This window comes from Scatophagus argus, chromosome 7 (assembly GCF_020382885.2).
Source record: "Scatophagus argus isolate fScaArg1 chromosome 7, fScaArg1.pri, whole genome shotgun sequence".
Taxonomy (NCBI): domain Eukaryota; kingdom Metazoa; phylum Chordata; class Actinopteri; family Scatophagidae; genus Scatophagus; species Scatophagus argus.
This window is the reverse complement of record NC_058499.1, coordinates 12435902-12452302: the sequence shown is the minus strand read 5'-3', so window position 1 is coordinate 12452302 and position 16401 is coordinate 12435902. Positions and strand designations below refer to the sequence as shown.

At 41.5% G+C, this 16401-nt stretch overlaps 1 long non-coding RNA gene across 1 annotated transcript in view; it reads right to left on the bottom strand.

Moving 5' to 3' along the window:
- Positions 1-4451: 4451 nt before the first annotated feature.
- The window catches only part of LOC124062146, a 142827-nt gene continuing 130877 nt past the window's right edge, over positions 4452-16401 (bottom strand). Inside the window, exons 4-5 of the long non-coding RNA XR_006843868.1 lie at positions 5228-5332; positions 4452-4919 (exon numbers count right to left, since the gene is read on the bottom strand). This is a non-coding gene — a long non-coding RNA (uncharacterized LOC124062146). The remainder of the gene's footprint in view (positions 4920-5227; positions 5333-16401) is intronic.

Sequence of the window (16401 nt, the reverse complement as noted above, 5' to 3'; positions counted from 1 at the left end):
GCACAGCTGCAACAACAACCGATCGATCGGAGGCAGGTTACCGTCTGAACACTGCGCCGCCAGCACGCTGGCTTCAGCAGGTGGGGTGGGAGTTGTAATTTGCTGCTGAAGGGCTTTTGTGCCTGCCTGACTTCAGAAAAACTGTAACTTGTGCCTCCCTTGATAGATAGCCATGAAGGCTGATAGAATGTGTGTGTTTGGGTGAGATTCGCCGCTGTATAAACAATCGACTCCCTACCTTCCACAACATCTGGGAACTCTCAAGTATCGAGGCAGAAACAAATAACCAGGGACTTGTTAGTTTCTGATTAGATTTTAAACAACTCATCATGGCTCATGGAGTTCCCCTCACTGCGCCGTGTGGCCAGTCGCACAGGAATACACGAGAGGGAAAATAACGACAAGATTAAAAACAAATGAACATGGAGGACTCATCAGTATTCAGACACGATCTCCCAAGAAATATCATGAATTACATGCTTATAAGTATTTTTTTTTATGTATTTCTTTTAGCTGTTAAGAGTTTTCAACCAGAAAAGCTTTTCTAATTACAATAAAGCAAACGGTTCAATCACTATGAAGACGGGGTCTCGGTGGCATGACAATGATGGCAATCTCTCAGTAGGATTTAATTCCCTGAATTCTGTGTTCTCACTCTCCTTAATCTCCTCGTTCAAACAAACAAGCAGCATCAGATTCTTCTCCCCGTCAGTCAACTCAGTCCTGTTTGCCAGCTCTCCTTGAATGAAGACTGTCCACATTATCAGTAATCCTTTTGTCCATCTCAGTCTAAAGACTGGATGAGCATTGTGAGTAAAGTCTGGACCTTTCTTTGGCTTCAAAATAAATAAATAAAGGAATTCCTTCTTTTGTATGAGAGAATTTCATTACTCGCATAAACGGCGTCACTGGATGTAAGACAGGACAAGACTTAAAATCACTTTAAGACAAGAGTTTTTAATCACTTGTATATGATTCTTCAATGAATTAAATAATAATCGTTTTAATTTTATAGTAACACTGTAAGTATGCAGTCGCAGACTTTGAACATGACACCTGGCTTTCACTACTTTACTGACACATCTAACAACAGGTTGGAGTATAACTCAGTATCAAACAAACTGTATATGCATCACGCACCTTGTTGTGCTCTCCATGTGTGTCTGCATGCGTTTGACTTTCGTTTACACATTCTCTCTCACACGCACATAACCTCATACAATCATGTCGGCTGCAGCTGAACTTTTGCACTGCAGCATTGCGCAGGTTCTGCCCCTGCAAATCCGGTTGCTAGACAATCTAAGCCAATTACAGTATGAGGGCAAATGGTTAACCTCTATAATATACATTTCCCAGCCGCTTTCTCTGAGCTTGCTTGTCATCCCCAGAGAAGAGTTATGCACCAGGGCCCAGTGTCCCAGGCGACCCAGTTTGAATTGGCTCAATTCATTAAGCCAGGACCCGTGCACAAGCCTGAGTTCACACGGCGAAGACACTTGCAGCAAACAGCTGCTGCACATTCCTGATGGGAGGGCCAGGCAGATGTCCAAGGAAAATCAAAGGGAGAGACAGGGGAAAGTTTATGAGCCAGCGTTTGCCAACCTCAATGAGAAGCTCTCCATTCCCTGCTCAAAGACAGGGTGCAGCTGGCGGAACTCGAAGCCCTGTCCTGTTTGCGGCTCCCCTGGTTCTCCCTCTTCCACTCAAAACACTGCAACAACTCAACATGCTGACAATATCAGTTGTCTCCTCAGTGATCTCTATTTGAACCACAACCACTTTGGCACAAGCGGAGGTGGTCTGGCTGAGGGGTTGGCGTAATCATTAAATTTTATTCCTTTGACATTGTTACAGTGAACTGATTCACTGTAACATTCAACCTAAAAGTAAAAGTCGAGAATATGCAGCCTTTGATCGTATTTTCACAAATACTAATGCAAACAAACCTTTTGTTTAGTGTCTGCTTAAGATCTGAAAAGGTAATTTAGATTCACTGGTTAACTTTTATTGATAAAGTCATTGAGGATGAGATGGTAATAGATTTTCACACCTAAATACACGTATATTTTCATACATTTTTGAATAGTTTGGATAGAAAAAGTTAGCATCTTTCACAAATCATCAGACCTGGAAATATGTGCTTGTTTTACTGGTGTTTACAAACTCTAATGCAAGCAAACCTTTTATAGAATCAGACACATAAATAACAAACAACTATGAAAGTGACAGCAGGTTCCAGTGCACATGACTACCATCGCTGTAAGCTTGGATCACACCTTTGGAGACAACTCTCAAATGCCACAGTGCCTCCGTCATCGCAGGCCGCTCATTCATCACTTTCCAAACAAGGACAGGAGCATGGTCATGCTTACACTTCTCTCTCTCTGATACTTTTTCTTTGTCCTGCAGGCCTCCTCCTAACCCAGTACTGTCTCAGCTCTATCTTTGTCCACCCCCACCCACCCGCTCATCTCCACCCCTGCTCCACTGCACACAAACACAGCGTGATGCCAGTTGTAATCACTGTTGGACACAATTTCAGGGACAATTTGAAGACTATTTATTATCCTTGGTCAATAAAATAAGAGGGGACAAGCATTTTCTGGATGTTCATTTGAAACCTATTGACAGGTTTATAAATGGAACACTGAGATAGTAATTATTGTGCATGTATAGCCTTTAAGTGTTTATCCATTTTAATTAATTTTGTTCATTCTGAATGAACACATTTTAAGTTCCTCATATTCTCCTGATATGTCAATCCAGTACATTTTGAATTTTAATTGCACTGCATGCACAGACTTTTCACCTCAGTGAAATTAATGCTTGCTCTGCTTTTGATGTGCAGAAACTTAACACAGATAATTTAGCTGTAACCTAAAACTGATTTCGTCTTATAGCTGCAGTGTTGAATAAGCTCCTGCTTGGTTACTAAATTGAATATGAAGCCTGAGAGAGCTTCCCTGGGAAAAAAAACAGTGATAAAACTACTGGTAAACGGTGCTGTATCCATTCGTGGCCTCTTCAGATTAGGTGGACAGGACAAACTCCCCTCCAGGGGAAAGTTCCTCAGCAGGGCTCCAGGTAACACAAACCTCTTAATCACACATGACCTGGCAGCTAAGTGAGAGTTAAGCAGCAGCATGGGGCCTCCCATAGCGTTCCCTCCCTTCCTACAACATCATTAACGGGGGCACACGGTCTGCCTGCATCCATTCCAGTGTTTACAAACACCATCATCAGCGACATGCCAGGGAAACTGTGGCTTATTTTAGGAATTTGCTCATGATGAATTGGAAAGCCTTAAAGTCTATACTAACTACTACTCTGCATCATGTAAATTCCATATTAAGCCAAGACTTTGCTGTAAACATTTGTAATCTGTTGTGCCAAACCAGATTACCACTGTACCATGCCAGTATGAGCCAGTTTTGACAAAATGCTCTTACTGTTTCTCAGCAACCAATAAAAATCATTACAAACACATAATGTTTAATGAGGCCTTTCCCACTGAAAAAAGGGTGTTTGCACAGGATTGCATTGTACAGATGATCTCCTTCAGCATAGTTTTACTGGTGTGTGCGCACACACACACACACACACACACACTTCATTTATCAAAGCAAACTTTTAAAGGAAAAACATCCTGTACAATGGTTGAAGGTTTATATGTCATCAGCCATTAGAGTGACCCGGGGTGCTACTCAGCTCAAGGGAACAGTCTGCGTGCCCTTGGAAGAAGCTGACAGCAGGTCTACAATATTTTGGTAGAAGAGTCTATAAATATAACATATGTAAGATGTTCATCCGTGACAGGCGCAGGCTTGGCAATGCTATGTACACTTCACTGAAGGCACCATGACAGTTCAATCAGCATAGTGTGATCACGGTCTTGGGTGGAATCACAAATACAATGTTAATTATTTTGCTTGATTATCTTATAGTTGAAAAGCTTTCGTGGGAGGCAGGTAGAAAGTAAAGATAGTGTTCTTTCAAAGACTGGGAAAAAAACAGGGTTTCTTTTTCCTTTTGTCATGAATGACAGGTAAACAAAAGATGTTTAAACTTTACACAATCAGTTATGTTCAACTTTGATGCAACACTCATGGACATGGGAGCAGAACACTATAGTCAGTTTTCTCTTCTGGTTGTTTGTAAGTCCATTTATTTGGTGAAGGTGAACTAAGGTGAACTACATGTAAAATGTTCATCTGCATGGCAGATTTCTTAAGATGTTTATTTCACACACACATCACATTTCCTTTTGCCAGTTGCTCAAATTCCTAAAATCCACACCACATTTGGATGAAAACCTAGCTAGTGACAGTCTGAACAATAATTTACAGACTGTCCCTAATAAATAAAGATTTTATCTCAGTCTCCTGAATATATTTCTGAACAACAAGAGATCAAAAGTGTACAGTTTGATCACTCAAGGCAACCTCGACCATATCATAGCAGCTGCTTGCTTACCGATGACGGGTGATTATTATGTTAACATTGTACTATAACAAATTATCATGTACAATACAGTCGAATATCAGCTTCCTAGACACTTGAACAACACTTTGCCTTAATGTAATTTGTAAATTTCAAAGTGCTCGGCTTTGGCAACAACTTTTGCAGAGGGCAAAGGCTAAAGGAGGTCTTTAAGACCTGGGGCAGTTGCTCCGTGAGCTGGAATGCAGAGGGAGGCTTGTAAATTAGAGACCTAATGAAAACTCTCTGGTGTCCAACTGAAGCAATCATCTGGTTAGAATCAACCAGTTATTCCACTAATTTCCCCCCACTCTCTCCATGCCCCGAACGCCTAATTTAGAAGAAAAGTGCATGTTCCATTTTACACACCTGCAACTTGAACTCGAGACTGTGAGGCTGTGATCTCTTCTGCCAACTTTTTCCTCACTCGTTTTTCAAAGCTGGGTAAAAATAAATAAATAAACAACAACAACAACAAAGTGAACAAATCAAAAAATTCATTTGAACTGAATGAACTCAATTACCAATAACTGATTCAATGCTAAAATCTGATTTGTTTGATTTTTAAAGTTTACAGTTAGACTTATTTAAGTTTATCAAAATACTCAAAAATGGCAATGGTAATAATCCAAAATATTTTTATTAAGATTGAATTATTCATTGAGATTTTAAAAGATAAGATGCAACATGAGATAAGTAGATACCAAAAACAAGGTCTGAAACATCTCCCCAAAGATGTGGTCACTACCTTCCTTGGAGTTATTCAACCTTTCACCCACTGGGCCCCCTGAATCTGACCTTTAACCAGATGCCATTTGCAGAAAATCTCCCTGCCAGTTTCAACCTCTGGAATCTGCAACGCATTATAAGAGAAGAAGGGAACAAAGGCAGTAGATTAGAGCCCAGCCTGGTTATTAGTTTGCTGATACAGTTTTACAAGGGTCAAACACAATGATAGGGAAAACAAGCTCAGGAAGAAAAGGTGTTTCACAAGCTCAAATTTAAGGCTCCTAATAGAGCTGTAGAAAACAATGCCATGACAAAATAATCCCCCCCCCCCCCCCCCCCCCCCCCCCCCCCCCCCCATGCATATGTGTGCATCTGCAAGTTTTCTAAAACAGCAAATTATGTGCAATCAGTAATCCTGCTGCATGCCATTGCTTTTGTGTTTCCCTTGTCGGCAGCTCCATGTGGACTAAATATCGAATGGTAAAAATTCCTCCTGTTTCTGATCTTGGCTTGCTTTAAATGTCTGTGGATTTTGCTTCCCCCCTCAATCTCATATTATCTCAGTTAGAAAGTGTGTTTTTACCAGGGAGGGCGGCAGTGAGTGGAGGTGCTGATGTATTGAGCAAAGTTGCTTGTCTTTGCTGAAAGCTTTTGTTTCCTGGGGCTCTCTATTCATCACAAAGCCTTTGGTGGGATGAGACATAAAGACAGGCTGTGACCCTGGTGTGAGCCCTTTGACCTCTGTGAACCCAAGGGGACAGATTTTCAGCAACTGTGCAATCACTATTAGTTGACTGCGGGGTCTGTAGTGGAAAATGGCTGGAGCCAGACAAAGTGCATGGAGAGGCATGGTGGGAAAATCTGGTAATTTGTAGAAGTTGAGAATCTATTTCAAAAGAGGTGATGGTGGATCAGCTGACACGTGGGGTCAAAGGTGATGTTTGGTCATGATTTCCTGCCTGTGTTACTGTAACATCTGTGTGTTAAGAGTCGTCTGGGACTAAAGCATTTTGACCCTCAAGGGCATGATCGTGAAAGAAAAAAAAAAAAGTAAAACCCTACAGTTAAGAGCGCTGATGTCAATGACCATGTTTGACATGAAGCTCTCTAGAGCTGCTTTTGACAAGATAAAACCACTCACACCACTGAAAAAAATCAGTTGTTTGCCTTGAACTACTGCAGCACATTGAAACATTATAATGGTTAATGTGGCATTAAATCTCAATGTAACCAATTTTGGAATAACTTTCAACACTGCACTTCATTAAATTCACTCTGAAAGACAAAGGACTCTCCCGTAAAATGGCTCTGGTCATGGCTCTCCTATGAGACAAGCTGTGATAAAGTGGATCGTTTTGGCTCTTGCACTGTCATCCACAAGTGTCCGTGTAAAGAAATACTGGGAGTCCCCAGCCCCAGGGCTAGCCATTAAGTAAATTGGCCTCTCTAGACCTATAGCTGTGTCACTGTCCGTGACGAGCTGCCACCTATTTGACCCATGGATAGGAGTCCAGTGCTGACCAGCAGCTGCTCTGTGGGCTTCTCTTTCCAAGCCTGGGAAGTGGTTCCTAATTAGCCTCCCACACCCATAAATGTGTCCAGTAGGTCAGTCACTCCACGCTCATTGATCGCACTGATGTGTTCCGTGCTGAGGTTTGACTCCCTTACAGGGAGCTCCCTTCATCAAAACGAATGAGAGGCAGTAGGTGACACAAGCAGTCTGCATCTGTCAATAAGACTCTCAGAGGTAAACATCGTATTAAAACAAATAGATGTGTTGGCTGGCACTGATTTTGTAGGTTTAAAACATCAGCAAGTAAATAATAATAATAACGATGATATAATAATGTTAATGATAATAAAATGGTGTTGATCAAATATGAGGTGGTACATTTCATTGTAGAGGTGAAAGAAGATGAAAATAGAATATTTCTTCTATGGTTTTATTGTCAATAGAGGGAAGGGAGCAGCCTCCAGATTTATCTCTAATGTCCTATTACGGGCATCATGACCAGGTCAATACTTCAGCGGTAGCGACCACTAATAATGATAATGATAAATGGATGGAGCTACACTGCAGCCCGAGCACAATATCATCTCTGGCGTGTCAGACACGGGGTTCTCTTTTACTGAAGTCATAGGAAACAAGTCTTGAAACAAGTCTACCCTCCACAATCACTTCTCCAGATATTTTTCTCGTCCTTCTCTACCCTCCATGAGTTGTTTTTCTTTCATTTAGCTCGCCTCCACCAATAAAAATGCAAGCCAATTTTCCAGCGCATTAACCCAAGAGATCTTTAATACACAAGAGTTTTGGTGCAAAGGGGACGGCAAGGCCTCATGGAAAGATGGATGGGCCTGCCGACTAAGAGTGGGCAGTTTTCCCACTGCCCTGGTCTCAGCCTGGGACAAAGGCCTCATTGAGTGTGATGCTTGACATCAGCATCATAAACTAGTCATTGCTACAATGACTCTGACACTTTAAAGTACCAGCTACTGCCGCTCTCTTTTCTCTCCTTGTTACAGCATTGCTTAGGCTAATCACGTCGCTGCCAGTTGTTCCTTTTTTTCCTGCATTCACCAGTGCAAAGACTTTACATGTAAAATAACGTCAAGAGAAATCGCTCATGAGTGTTTGGATATTCACTTTGCACTCTTTGCCGACTATTAGGCAAAAAGACAATCTGCAAGATTCCAGTTTTTAGTGACACCATTGGTGATTCACAGTCACACACTGGACAAATATACAATAATTATCATGCTTAATGTTACAAAAAAGACCCCCCAAAAAAAAGACAAGAGGTGTTTTGTGCCTGATTACAGTGGATCAGAATTTTCTCAGAGTATTTAATTAAAATATGTCCAGGCAAATGATGCATAAGTCTCCTCCTGTACCCACACATAATGATCACTTTAGCAACTAAAAGAAAAAAAAAACATCTCAATAACCTTACAGTCATGGCATCAATAAGACAAGGAGATATGAGTGTGTTCGAGTCAATGGCAGTCTGATCCTCGAACATGATGTCAGCTTCAAAACCGGTTTCAGTTTCTCAATGTCATGGAAAAAGGCAAGGGTGCACTTTAATAGATTAAACACCGAAAGCCAGACAACTGTGCTGCCAGGGAGGTGCTGATGGATGCAGTCATGTTTTATATGAATTCATGCTGGATTGCGACAAAAATTAGGGACAGCACTGTATGAAACATAAATGAGAATGGAGCAAATCTTTAAAAGCATCATTATCCAGAGAAATACACATGCAGCATTTCTTTGAAAATACCAACATCAGTCAGTTGCTACTAATACATTTTGAAACAACATAAGGAAACATGAGAGAATGTAGGATTGCAATAAGGCATAATTAATTCTCTTTTGAAAGCAGATTAATCAGATTAAAATTGTTAGTATGAATCAAAAGATGAGGACAGACAACTACAACCATCCCTTATAACTGCCTACAATTGTTTTACTTAAATCATGACCTATATTTCACTCTTTTACACTCATTCACAATGTCTTCATTGATCAAGTCAAAGTCATATTTGACTTGAAGCAATAATTGCTCTCAAGGGCCATAGCTGCAGTGCATTAGAAGACTAAGCATCATAATGGAGAGGAGAGTGTGAGAATGATACAAACAGTGTTTTTATGTGTTGGGTGTGTGAGTGTGCATGCACGTGTGCATGTGTGTGAGGGTGGGGGGTAGTTGGGTGCTGTAGGGTGCAGCACAGACTGAACTCATATACGGGGAAACAGCTGCTTCACATTGCTAACCCCTGGAACAATGTGAAGGTAGTATGTTTAGACAGGTTTGGGCAAGAATAGAGGTCACCAAACCTTTAGGGGAGATGTCAGCCCGAGCTGTCAGCCCCTGGAAACACACAGTGAAATTACATTAGTCCTCACTGGCCTGTACTGCAGTTTTTACTGTGCTTTAATCCTGCAGGGCAACGTAAGAAGAATTTGAAGAAGAAATGAAATTTTTCTCCACCGACTCCTGTTTATTTCCTCAGTGAGTTTGTTACGAGGATGCAATTCACACTAAAGCGGTAGACCACCTGTCACCGAAGTTATTCTGCATGGATACAGAGGGATCCAAGTCGGTGCTGGTCACAGACCTTAAAGAAGGCAAAGACCTCAAAGAAGTGTGACACTATTCATCGTTGTGACCGACAACCTTGCAGCTGCCCAGTCGATCTATAGGGCAAAGCACTTGGCTGTGTTTTTGTCACCTATTTACTCGGGCATGTGTAATAGATCCTTCATGCGTTTGGAAGAAAACTTCAAGGTCTGGAGATTATCACCCTTGCCAGCTGGCTCACATGTGCCTTTGAGTCTATATTTAAATACAGTAAAATGATGAAGAATGAGTCGACGAGGAAACCATTATACATTGGCAAGCCAGCGGCAGCTTAAGCGTACTCCTCTGAGTGGGCCATTTCAAATACATTATTTCTGAAACTGTGCAATGCCAGTGTTGTGTTGTGTTGTTCAAGTCTGTAAATTAATGCCTTTTTATGATGCTCTTTATTTGGGATGTTACATTATCTTATTAATAAACTTCCACTTTCTATTTAAAAAAATACATTTTTGTCTGTTTTTTAAAACATAAAAATTTAAGTGTAATGATGAACTGGTAAAATGAGATTATATTCTGAGATGATTTGCACCTTCACTCTGAAAGTGTCCATGCTGTCCGGTCTTCTGAATGACTGAGGCATTATTCTGTTAATAGTTATCTGTCCTCAAGTCCTTGACCTCAGTGAATTGTAAACACGCTTTTTACACCACTCTCAGCACTCTTTGACCAAGGGAGTTTTGTCGACGGTGGGGCCCAGAGATAAGCAAGCAGGGGCTGAACCTGTTCCGGCCTGCACTGCCCTCTGCAGCACCTCTACTCAACACTCAGTCAAATTTCTCCCAGCGCTGCCAGATCACACGGGTTAATCTCTCCTGACCCCGACTCCTCAAAAGCACAAGCCTGGCTCTTTTGGACTCAGTCCCGGTGAGAGTGCAAAGCAGTACCATGGAAGTAGACCTCACACACATCCCCTTGTTCACTGGCACCAGTTTGCAGACTTCAGAGTAGTGAAGATAAGGTACAAGAATGTCAGGAAGTCTGACACCAATGAGCGGTATGGTAAACAAACAGTTGCAGACGTCTGCCCGCATCCCCTTCTCCTTGACAACCTTCAATTCCACCCTTTAAAATGTCAAGATGTGAAATATGGTTGTTTGGGTAGGCTACTCGTCAAACATATCGTGCTGCATTAACTGTACAGCCAAAAATATAGACATTAAAAACTGACATCAAAATTGACAACATTTACTTTACTTCTGTTTCGTATTTTCATCTTGATTTTAATTTCTACCATGTACCAAATTTCACCAATTTCTCAAACACATTTTCTACAAATAATTACCAATAGTACTTACAAAAGATCTGGTAATAGGAGGGCCATGTCTGCAGAATGGTCACAGGACATACCACATGGTCGTAACTGTTGCCGGTGCAATTCTAGCCGGCGACCTACCTGCCTCTCTCCCCTGCTTTCCTGTCTGCTGCTTCCCTCTATTCAATAAAGGCAGATAAAAGCCTAAAAATCTTAAAAGAAAAAAATCTCAAAATAGCTCAATCAGAAGAAAATCAAGCAGACACATAATAAAATAATTGCGTAACACAAAATACGTTTTCCATAGAATACCACTGAAACGTGAAATAAATGCTAATGATAGTCAGCGCAGCATTTTGTCTTTTAGAACAGGTCTTAATTATACGTTACAAATCTACGTCCTAGAACTCATTTAAATACGTTGGCCAGACATAGTGAAGCATTCCCACTGCAGCCCCTTGCCAAAAGCACTTAAGTACATATCATGCAATATTGTGTGTGATACGTCCGCAGAGGTTGCAGGTTGCGCTGAGAGGAAACAGTGACGATTATATATGCATGGAAGGTAAAATGAACAGAGCAGGATTTCTACTGGGACTCCAACACTCTGACATCTTTCATAGGTAGTTTGATCCCTGTGGTGTGCTGAAGCAAAAAGCCAATCATTCTTAACCACATAAAAGTTAACAGAGCATGGCCTGGTATTTAGTTTTATGTTTATCTGTGTTATTAATGTGGGCAAGAGGAGCGTGGCCCGTCACTGCGGGTCAGATTGGCAGGTGCTGAGCTGTTCTGACGCTGTGATTTCACAGCCTCTACGCTCTCTGCTTCAGGTGAGTGAAATGATGCTTGCTTTAATAGGGGACTTCAGCCTGACATGTGTAGGAGTATCACATGCTTCAACAACAACAACTGTCATGCTGGAATCACCACTTTATACTTTTTTTTTCCTCCCACTGAGAATAAATAAAGGTGTGATGAATTATAATTAGTGTTCTGAGGGTTGAAAAGGATAATTCGTTGATCTGCTAAAAAGGCAGCGCTTTGAGACGAGATAGCATCTGGGGGACAAGTGAGTGGCGGGGGGAGAAAGGCAGATAAAGAAATGTGACCACGTTTTTACGCATTCTCCGAAACCACAGGCAATCCTGATAAAGATGATAGAGGGAGTCTCTGATTAACCATCCGGTAAGCAGGATGTATGTCCCTGCCAAGGCAGACAAATGGAACTATTGTAATGCTGTGACAGTCTATGATCATCTCTGTGTTCAGGGAGAAATCTTCATCAGAAGTCCTTCTTGTTAAAGCTGTCACAGGCTAGCAGGCATAAATATTTGAAGTGCATTAGATTCCATGGGCCATCGATATATAATAATTACACTGAACATATGAGCACCTTGAGGCATATTTCTAACATTAAAGCACACGATTTGTCTTTCTACTTATTTAAATCTATGTTTTATTAAAGCTCTTTAAGCTCTAAGAGAAAGGCATACATATAGAAATATACATCTTCAATTTAAATGGCTCATAATATAAAAATGCAATTACCTGAATTACTTAAAATGATGTGTTATATTAGTATTATCTTAAATAATTGTGCTACTAATGCATATGTAGTATGAGCTTTACTATGTCTATTTTTTAGGCTAACTCATAAAAAATTAAGATGCTAAACTGTGGACTGATTGACCTATAACAGACAGCAGAAAACTTTTCACAGCCAGGAACCCATCTGTATGGTTCTACTGAATATGCATGGGGCTAGCAGTCTAGCCCGAGCCATTAATAATCTTGTCATCACAGCCCAGAACTCCCAAGTTATTCAGTTATTGTCTAACTTATTTTGCAATCCTCTGAATTCCCCATAACTACAAATGTCACAGCCGGAGTCAAAAAAGCAAAACCTTCTGAAATGAAAGCAGTGGTTCACTTTTCTTCAGTGGGATTAAACACTTGGGAGACTGCAAAAGGATTTATGCACATACATACAAAACAAGAAGACATTTTCACTGATGCTGGGATGTTGAAGCGGAGCTGTGTGTGTGTGAATGTGTGAACGTGCATGTGGGAGCTGCCCTGGCCCCAATAGTAAGCAACTATCAGAAGCGAGAAAGCGGGGGGTAAGAAGACTGACGCAAGGTAGCATTTGCAATTGGGAGGTTTTGGTTTCAGGCTCTCCAGTCATCAATCATCCCGGGCCTATTCTGTTCTTTGACAGCTCAGTACAAGGCTTGACATTTAACACTCACGACCCTGGACCAGGCTGTGCTCGAGACCAGAGACTTCAGAAACACAGAAATTGAATAGAATGACACTTTTCCCCTCTTCAGTAAGTGGTAGAACTGAGGCAAAGCAGATACAAATTAATAATTCCCATCTGCAATACACTTCACTCTGGTGAAATTACTGCTTAAGGCCCCGTGTTCCCCCTTTGCCCCTTACTCTGACATACACAAAAGAGCTAAATGAGAAAGTCAAGAGGCCTCTGGGCCTATTAGACTAAATGCTAGTATGTTTTTTTATGTGTGGATGGACTCTGTGAACTTTGTGAGAGGCAACTTTGAAACAACTCACGAAATCATTAGCAGTGTTTTGGAAAAATGGAGAGCAGATCTATTTTTATAGCTTAATGTTTTCAGTTAGAAATGCAGCATGATGGAATCTGGATTAATTGTACACATTTCAAATTATGAGGGAACATTTATCTGTCCTCAAGCTACCTCTGATATTACACTCAGTCAAATTTCCAGGGGGAAAACAGCTTATGTTTTGTGACCACATTTGGATTTCTGCCTTTTGGGGTCAGTAGGTCACTCTAAACAGAGTAATATTGTTGAAAAAACACTCCTCTGATAATAACCGACATGACCCGACATCAACTGGATAACGCAGCACTATGGCCTACAAAATACCAGATTTACCAAATTTGAACAGGCTTTTTTTTTTTTTTCTTCAATAAGCACATCTGTCAGTCCAGAGATCTCACAATGTGACCCACCCAAAACTACAGAAACTGGTTCAACTGCATTATATAACAACCCCATTCACCCTCTCTGTCTGTCTCTCTCTCTCTCTTCCTCTATCCCACGCACACATATGCATGTTCGTGACCCGTGATAACTCGGCAAACCGCATGCTTTTCATTTACACTGTTTTCTCTCAGGCCATACAAGCACGAACCTCACTGTCTTTCTTCCCTCATGGATTTAGTGTGTGGACGCCGATAACATCGCCTGGACATCAACCATATCCATTCACTCTTATGTCAGGGAATTGATAGCTTCTTTTGGATTGTGTGAGCAACAGAAAATCTCTTCCATCTTTGTGTGCGATACGCTCTGCTTGCTGCATACTAAACATGTTGCCAGACAACTGGTCATGTCTTAACTGTGAAACTGGCACCTATTGTTCGTGCTGCTATTGAACGTGCCTCTAACGACTCCAAGGGCAACCTTTTATCTTGCACAAGGTACCAGAGCTCTTAAACAGTTTCATGCATTCTTTAAGGTATTTCACATTGCAACACAGGTCTATATGCTTAGATAGACATGCAGACATGACGCAAAGAAAAAGAAAACTGTTGCATATAGTTTGTTATTCTAAGAAACAAGGGCGCCACAATTTATCTGGGGGAATGTGTAGCAAAAATATAGCATGTCAGTGTCATATGATTCTCTTAAGGATATTTGTCATGCTTCTTAATTTGTCACTTTTGATGTGCGCTGAGAGCCACACGCATGCATGACAAACTAAATATGCAAGAGGCACACATGCGTATACACACATACAAACACACCAGCGCAGATTGTTGTCCAGATGATTGGTTGTGATGTCATCATAGAAAACCTCTTTTCTGAGAAAGATTCATCAGATTATGACCAAAGCCAAGCCTTTCTTGCAACACTCCACTAGCTGCACCATATGGCTGGGTCCTAAAGCCATGGGTGGAGGGTTTAATGACAGAGCGGATGTGCAGCGCACATGCCGAGGGATGTTGGGGGATGGGCTAAAAAAAACACTCATCAAGTCTTTGGCCTGGAAAGGCTGCACAAGGTCAGCTGTGCGGCGGGGGCAGGGTGAGGGAGCCAGACACATGTCTACAACAAAAGGCAGGTGACCACAGCTGAAGTTTGTATATGGAAAATACAATAGCACACAATAAAATACTTTCTTTCCTTATAGTACCGTTCAAAAAGCTATTCTTCGTTTAGTACCTTACTATTTCTTTGTCCATCACAGTGCTGACATGTTTAGCGATTAATAACAACATCTTTCCTCACATTCACGAGGTCAGTAGTATAGGGACATCACCAAAATATAGAGACATGGAGATTCAATCCTCTTGGCAAATATGCACAGCTGCCAGTGTGGGGTGTAGGGATGAGTAAACAAAGATGGACTCATAATTAATGTTTACAAAGGCTGATGCAACTGCATGACATTTCTAGTACTGCACGACTTGTCCACTGACCACAAATGATCTCTATAAACACTTTCTTAGTCAGACGTCTCCTTTGGAGCTGCATATTTAAACACAGATCCTTAATTCTCTCTCTCTCTCTCTTTCTCCAAGTGAGGCTGCCTAATACCTCATTTCAGCAGCTAAATCGATTTGAAGTCGAGAAAAAAAGAATCTGTACAACAATACGGTGGTTGATTTGACAACATCTGATTCTCTGCCCTCTAACCATTATGAATATGCATATCTTAAAATCCCTTGGTTTCACGGGAAGAAATCACTTTGATTTTTTTTTTTCAGTGCATACCACCACAGACACAGCTTTAGGTAATATTAGCCCAGCAGTGGTGAGGTGGGACATGGGGCAGCCTGAGGAGTAAGAAGGCAGGGCAAGTGATTGATGGAGTTGTGGTTGGTCTATAAAGGTCTGCAAAGAGTGTTGGGAGATAATCAGAGAGAGGGTGTCTGCAGGCCTCATAACCCTCCCACCGCTAACCACTGCACACAAACATACACACACCCACATACGCACACATAAGCTGACTCAAGAGAGACGAGACGGGGGCTTCCGAATTATTAAGCAGACAGAAGCACTGATGATGAAATTCTGAAGGTTGGACGTAACAAGAGGCACCTTACAAGGGTCGCAACCTTTTCCTTGCTGGGTGTTTTGTTCTTTGTGCCCCCCTCACAACATCACCTTCCCACCTTTGTGTTCACTGGGGGGCAGGTGAGTGGGGGAGTTGTGTTACATCCCTGTTTATCTGTTCATGACCTCTAGCCGGCAATTCTGCACTTGATAAGAGGAGGGCTCGCCTCATAATGTGCACGGCAGCTGATATCAGCCCTGTATCCTTGTGAAATTGATTACCAAGGCCCAGGGAGCGTGCAGAATATAATAAATAGAGATGACACATAAGGCACACATGGTCTCGTAGGCTGATGGGTAACACTGCCTCAGCAATTACCTGCTACCCACTTAAAACAGGGGTCATGCAGGGCAGGTTGGCAGTGGAAGGAGTTATGGTTATTTCTTATTTTCTCTGCTGGGAGAGACTGTGAAACATCTTTCTTTCTCCCTCGTGTGTGTGTGTGTGTGTGTGTCTGTGCGTGTCAGGGAGTCTCAAAGGTTTAAGTAAAAAGACCAGGAACAGGTGTGGTTAAGGAACATCAATAATGTATGAAAGATAAGTGTTCTTTATGAATTTTTTTAAGAATTAGACTCACTGTGGATACTTTGGTCTGCAGCCTGCCTCATCTCTCAACAATAGTGTAAGATAAGCTAAGACGGCGTTGATTTCATTGTGCTTTCACCTGACCTCACAATCTAGCCT